This window comes from Charadrius vociferus, unplaced genomic scaffold, assembly GCF_000708025.1.
Source record: "Charadrius vociferus isolate BGI_N301 unplaced genomic scaffold, ASM70802v2 scaffold50, whole genome shotgun sequence".
In the NCBI taxonomy this organism is placed as follows: domain Eukaryota; kingdom Metazoa; phylum Chordata; class Aves; order Charadriiformes; family Charadriidae; genus Charadrius; species Charadrius vociferus.
The window spans coordinates 575,180-582,016 of record NW_009646445.1 but is presented as its reverse complement, the minus strand read 5'-3'; positions in this window follow the sequence as shown (position 1 = coordinate 582,016).

Below are 6,837 nucleotides of genomic sequence, written 5' to 3'. Positions count from 1 at the left end.
CACTTTTTTTAGGTTAGCCTCTTTGTCCTCACGCAAATCTTCCCTTAGCGTTTAATTTTCTTCAGTCTCTCAGTGATGAGGTCTAGTCTTTCTTTCAGGAGGAACAATCAACATTGTTTTTTCAAGAGTTGTAAAGCAATTCATGAAGCATTAGATGAAATATCTTAGCCATGTTTTGTGCATGTTTTCTTCTCATAGAGTTGCAAAGACCATCAGAAAGTGTTGCATGTTATCTGGAACAAGGTTGGAGCTGTGGGTTTGTGTGTTTCTGTGTTCAGTATTATACATATCTTGGTTCTAAATAAATGTAATAACAAATTAAACCAACCAGGAGAGGAACAAGAGGAGCAATACAAGAGTGAGGTAATCATAAATGCTATAGGAAAACAACTGAAAAACTGGAATATGGAGGCATTAAGCTGTGCTAGACCTAGACAAGAAGGAAATTGGTTTAATCATTTTGTCATTAGTTCTACCTAGAAGGTAAAACTATTAGGCAAATAAGATATAAAATAGGACAAATAAGGAGTAATTAAAACTGTGTACCTTGCTAAGCACTTTTTTGACCTTTAAATTCAAATTCTGGTGCAGTTCCACTAACAGCAGCAAGACTGATTGGTCAAAGGACATCAATGCATTGACTACGCTGACAGAGTATTCTCCAAGTTAGGGCTTCTGCAGCATCACTGTTACTTTTGTGGTACCATCTGGACTACTGGAAGTGTTTCTTTACATTCCCTGGTATAGATCCATCCTGTGTGGGCCCTGCAAATTCATTATGTCTTTTCCAGAGGATACACATCTTCCTTTTCCCAGCCCTGACTGGAGGAGGGGGGAAGTTGCCATTGCTTTGTATATGGAGTGGTATGATGAGCTCCCAGGCTTGCAACATTGGCTCACACCGTGGACCAGCACTACCCCTGAAATAAACATATGGCGTTCTAGGAAAAACATGTGTAGGAAAAGCTACCCGTTCCCCCAGGGGAAGAAGCAAAGATATTTCTCTTTCATGAAGCCCTCAGGCTTATCGGTTTTCCTGATGAACAAAACACTCACTGAAATACCCTGTGTATTTTTAGTAATTTTATATTTTGGGAATGGTCATCTTATTTCCACAGGTCTGAAATGTAGTTTTAAATAATTGTATGTCGTAAGTAAGGATCCAGTTTTAGTTGGTCGTTTGCTCATTGTGAGGTCCTCCCACCCCACCCTTTTTCACGGGCACTAAATTTCCTGCAGTTTCTGAGGGGGTATTTCTAAGAAGTGGCATCTCTGGAAAGTGATGGATTTATCTTAGCTTCTCTGAGAAACGCTGACATGCAGTTGGAAAACTTTCCAACTTGCCCTTTTCTTCAACTTCCCTTTTAAGAGACGGCCCTTATCTATTGACAGTCCACTAAAAGTATTCCCACTTTTTTTTTAATCCTGCAGAAAAGGTTATGAATTAAAAAAAAACCAAAAAAACAAAAAAAACAAATCAAAAAGAATAACTTTTGGCAGGTACAGATGCTGTACTTTTTATAAAATGGGGAGAGCTATTTCAGCAATTTCTCTTTATTGCCACGCACTTGGACAATGGCTTCATGTTTTATGCTGTGCTTTTCTTAGCCACTGAATTGGAAATAATACTTATGAAAGGTGTGTTGAGAGTCAATGAAAGTCTCTTAAGTTGTCATGCATCCTAAAGTAGAAGGTACTCCAGAAATGTGGAGAATTATAGCTCACAACACTAGCAAGAGAGGCAAACTTCACTTGGTTCAGGACTCGCACTTAGCTTGGCTGCTTCTTGGAACTATCCTTTTGAAAGCCATATTGCAGCACTTCTGGTTCTCTCTCAGGCACCTGGGGACAACCTTGTTCAATTCCTGAGCTGTTATTCTAAACATCTGTGGGTGGGGGGGGCGGGCAGGGGTCAGATGCGATTGTCAGTCTGAGACAGTGATTGACATTTTCGCATCCTCTTTGGTAACTGGCATACACTGCTCTGAGAGGAGTCAAAACAAGGCTTTAGTGAGAAGTGTGAAGTATCAAAGGGGTAAAAGAGAGGACTGAAGCAGCCAGATGTTCTCGTTAGTGTTGCTGAAATTAGAAATAGAAAAAGGAAGTCTGGCTAGGTGTCTGTGTGTATGCAGCCTGAAAAATCAGTTTCAAAATCCCTGTTTTGACAATAAAGGAGGAAATGTTTATCTTTCAAAGAAACTGTGGCAAGGTTGGTCTCCGGTGTCTTCCATTACAAGAAAAGCAGTAGGACATAGAAGCGGAGGGAGTCTGGGGCACCTGTCTCCAGGGGTAGGGAGAGCTCAGTGTAGTGGGTATCCAGCTAGATGGTTCCTGGCAGCAGCTATCTGCAGCCCAAAATGCTAACCACATCTTTGTATGAGATCAGCCCTGTGCATCCTGCTGACTGAGTGTGTTTCTCCTATAGCACTTTGCATTTGCAGACTCGTGGATGACCGGAAAGAGAAAATGCTCGATATCATAGTTCAGCTGTAACACAGATGAAGGAGAGGCGTAGCGAAAGCTGTAGCTGCTGTGATCCAAAAAAGGTTTCAAAACCTGCTCAATAGCATAGCAGTTGAATTTTGAAGCTCCTAAATACATCTGGATGAGCAGCTGGGTCTTAAAAACTTTTAGAATCAAGATGCAGAGAACAATCTTGCCAATGGTGATCCTCCAGGATCTTGGAAATGGCTCCAGCTACCCCCAAAAAGGTAGGTTATGGCATAATAAGAGATGAGTGATGGAAGTTTTAGACCAGAATATAGAACGTAGGAACTTCTGAAAAACAACTTAAACATACTCCATGATCAGCTGGAGACCAGTCCCCAAAAGCAGAGGGAGAAATCCATTTCTTCACAGAGAAGCAGCAACTTGGAGGGATTTAAAGGTCAGTGTTCAGTGGATGTTTTACATGGACGCTGTTTCACTGTATGTGCATGTGTATAGGTGAAACTTAAAACAGTAGCTTTCACCTTCTGAAATAACTACATAGACCCTTGTACTTCTTGATGATCTTGCATTTGCTCTGAGTCACCGTGTTTGAATTTCCAGCACAGGTCCAGGGCAAGTTTCATTTTTATATCTTGTATTTTCCAGAGGCTTTTCTTTCTGCAAGAAATGGGAAAGCCTAATATTATCCTCTGCTAGTAACTACTTTACATCCACTGGAAAAAAAGAAGTAAGAATAAAGAAACAGAGAAAAGAAGGGAATGATCTGTCTTGGGGAAAGCAGAATAACTATTTTTACATGAAGATGGTCAAAGAATTTTCCATAAAGTTTTATGGTTAAAAAGGCTGCTTTTTGTCAGTGTTTTCAGTGGAAAACCTCTTTTCATCCTTCAGTGGAGTAAGGTTCAGCAAAAAAGTTCCGCTCTATTTTAGACTAGCTAACTAGGAGGTTTTGATCAAAGGAAGGTAATTGCTTGCTGTTCGGCCTTCTTTTCTGACAAGGCTCACAGCCAGACTCAGCCAACACACAAACAGTCTCTAGACTTAGAAACAAAAACTCCGTGCAGATGTTTTTCTTAAAGTTGTCCTCACCCCAGGAGCCCAAAACAGCCTTTCATACCACTGGAATCAGACCGACCATATTTTCTTGTTGAACATGTGCTTTAACTGCATGTTTAATTCTCTTGCTTAACACAGACAGGCAATTAAAGTTTCACCCTGACCATCTCTGTGCTGCTTGGGACGTGTGTTAAAATTAAATTCAACCCAAGCAGCAGCTGGTAGTGCTGCAGAAAGGACATGTAAAAGATAGTTAGACATTGCAAATGTGAAAAGTAGTATTGTGTCATAGTCACAGGTCATATGAGAGAGAAAAAAAAATATCAGAAAACCAGAAATAAGGGAGTACTGTGTATTGCCAACACCTCTGTAGAAGAAGTTTATGTACTTTCACCCAGCATAAGTGGAGTCTGGCTTGATGTGCTTCAGTTGATGGAAAAAATGTCCATACTTATTTAGCACGTGTGTTTCAAGGTAGTTGATGAGATCCTTGAGGTTCAATACCAACTCCATTGCGGGTGCTCAGTACCAAATCCATTATGGTATCAACCTCAAGGAGGCTCAGTGGCTCCCAGGAGTATGGCTTCATCCCAGGCAGGGTCAGGGGTAAACCCATCTCTCTGCCCTACAAATCCGTTCTCCCTCTTCTTTCTGTTCTGTCTTCCAGTGTTCCTCCTAAAAAGTAACGGCTCAGTCTCTGAGCTGCTCTTTTCTAATGGAGCTGGCTGTAAAACGTCACCCTCTTTTTTTATAAGCTCATTGTCTACCAAGAATGGAAGAATAGTGGTTTCTAAATTAATTTGAAGATGTCTGTAGAATGTAAGCTCGGAAACACAGACCCAGTATTATATCCCCTTAAGTATGGCACCCAGCATACACTGGATCTCTTTTTATCTTTAGATACACAATGCTGTGCTCTCTATTTTATGTACAAAGGAAATTAAATGTACTTTTTTCTTTAAAAGATGAGATCTTCATCCATCACCAGCTGTCAGTTCCTAATAATGTTGCCCGGAGAAGTGTTATCTGTGATTTAGTGGCTTTAGTGGACTGTCTTTTGTTGAACAGAGGACAGCAGAATAAAATTTCAGCTTAATATAGCTCTTTTCATACTCCTTCTGAATAAACAGAGGAAGAGAGGAAAGCAAGAGCAAAGAATCTTGGGTTCCAGGCTCAAGTTTCTTCTGTTTTGCAATAGATAGCGCATTTTAAGAAAGAGAAGGGAGGAAAATGAAAGTGAGAAAAAGGAAATAAGAGAAAGGAGGAAATGTGGAAAGAAAAAAGCTTAGGGACAAAAATAGTAATAGAAAACAGAGTGTTCTTTCTGACTGGTCCCTCTGGATAGAGTAGGAAGGAAAATTGTTTCTGTCTCAGAAAAAACTTTTGAGCTCAAAAAAATACTCGTCTCAAGTCAGACGGAAAAGTCAAGTATAATATTTTGCAAGCTAGTGGTTTTAGAAGTACTTTTATTTGGGTGAACTGCAATGTTTTCTTTCGCTTTTTATGTTTTTCCATTCTTGATTCTTTTTCCTCAGGTACCTTAACTCTGGAAATGAAAAACCACCTTCTTAAAAGCATTTTTTTCACTTAAAGGACTGTCAGCACAAAATGTTTCAACAGTTTCCAAAACTTTTCACAAAAAGTGTTCCCAATAAGAGTAAAGATCTGTCAAAATAGATCCCTCTCGCTCAACAGGTTGCAAGATTGACGTCAATCAACCAGATTAAAAAGAAAATACTGTAAAAGATCTTCTATCAGCTGTACCAGTCAGTTCCTTTGTTAAATGGTGAACGCTGATCCTGCTGGCTGACGAGTGTGACTGCACGCCTCTGTGGCTGCGTACGCCCGCGTTCTCCCCGCCAGATGCACACACCTGCATTCGGGAAGTCGCACACTTGCAATTTAACAGAGGATTTTGCAATTCAGTACCTTGTAAGAAAAGACCTGCCCCATACTGCATCCAATATTCTGCCATCCCAGGTAATGGCATTGTATACTTTTATCTAAACTGATGAAGTTGCCTGTAAAAACTCGTTCCCCTTCCTCCCTGCTTTCACTAATACTGCAACCTAAATTTATTTCTGTTTAGTTCATCTTAAATAATGCCATTTTTTATGAGATATTCAAACAGAATGCTCATATGTCATAATACAGTAAGAAGAAACCCAACATTTTTCCCAGTCTAAAAAAAAGGCACTGCCCCTATTTAAGTGCTTGGAATAGGTTTTCCATCATTTTAAGTTACCTGTTTAGCAATGAATTGGCAATCAAAGATGGAAAGACTCCAGTCCTACTCACATTTATATGTATTTAAAGTGACTATAGTCCATCCAGTTTTTGGAGTGGAGTCATGTCTTACCATTATTTGGCTGTCCACCCCACTGCAGAGGCTTTTTTGCCTTGCAAACATCCTGACTGGGCTGTAGATGTGATTCAAGTTAAACGCGTATTTTCAGTACAGAAGTCTGAGATTGCACATTTCTTAAAATGGGCCTTTTGGGCTGTGTGCTCCCTGTGAGGTGCAAACATCCTTATCGACTGTGCTGGAGTAGTAGACAGAAAAATCGTATGTTGTATTTTTATCATCCTTTAAATCAAGATGAACTTGAATGCAGTTTGATCAAATTTTTAAAAGTTCACCCTGGCCCTGGTACAGGGTTTTTTTGGAAGGTTTAAAAGAGAATTATGACAGACAGTGTTCTGCAACTTGACTTAGGGAAGTCATTGCAGAGGAACAGCTGGGAATATTCATGGTGTGTTTCAGTTTAGCTAAAAAATCCTATATTTTAAATAATCAGAAAATTAAATTTCTTAAATGCTTGTGTGTATGTCTATTTTAGTGTATCTTCCATGACCAGCATAGAACGTGTCCTTTTTTGTTAAGTGGGCTGAGGTTTCTGACTAGTCCAGGTTATTCAGACATTGCAAGAAAAAGACGGATATGGGAACCCGTGCTTTCTATGGACAGACCCAGTAGGCTGGACAGTGAGTTTGAATACGAATAGGAGGAGGAGACGTTTATCTCTTATCTTTCATCTATTCAAGAAGATTTCTTACCCCTGTAATGAATTATTCACAACAGAAATTAAAAATTGAGCAGTCTTTGTCCCTTGAAGCTACATAGGGTTGTGCAATGTTATCTGACAAGTCCATTTTTCTAACGCATACTGCACGTGATCTTAAAAGTGCAGATATCATTTCCTGGCGAAGCCAGATTTGCACTTTACTACCTTAGGTTAACCTCACTAACTTGATAGTATCCTGTGTATATCATATCATACATGGGTCTCCCAGTTATTTATCCCTGAGGCGTCTATTGTCTGCCCCCCC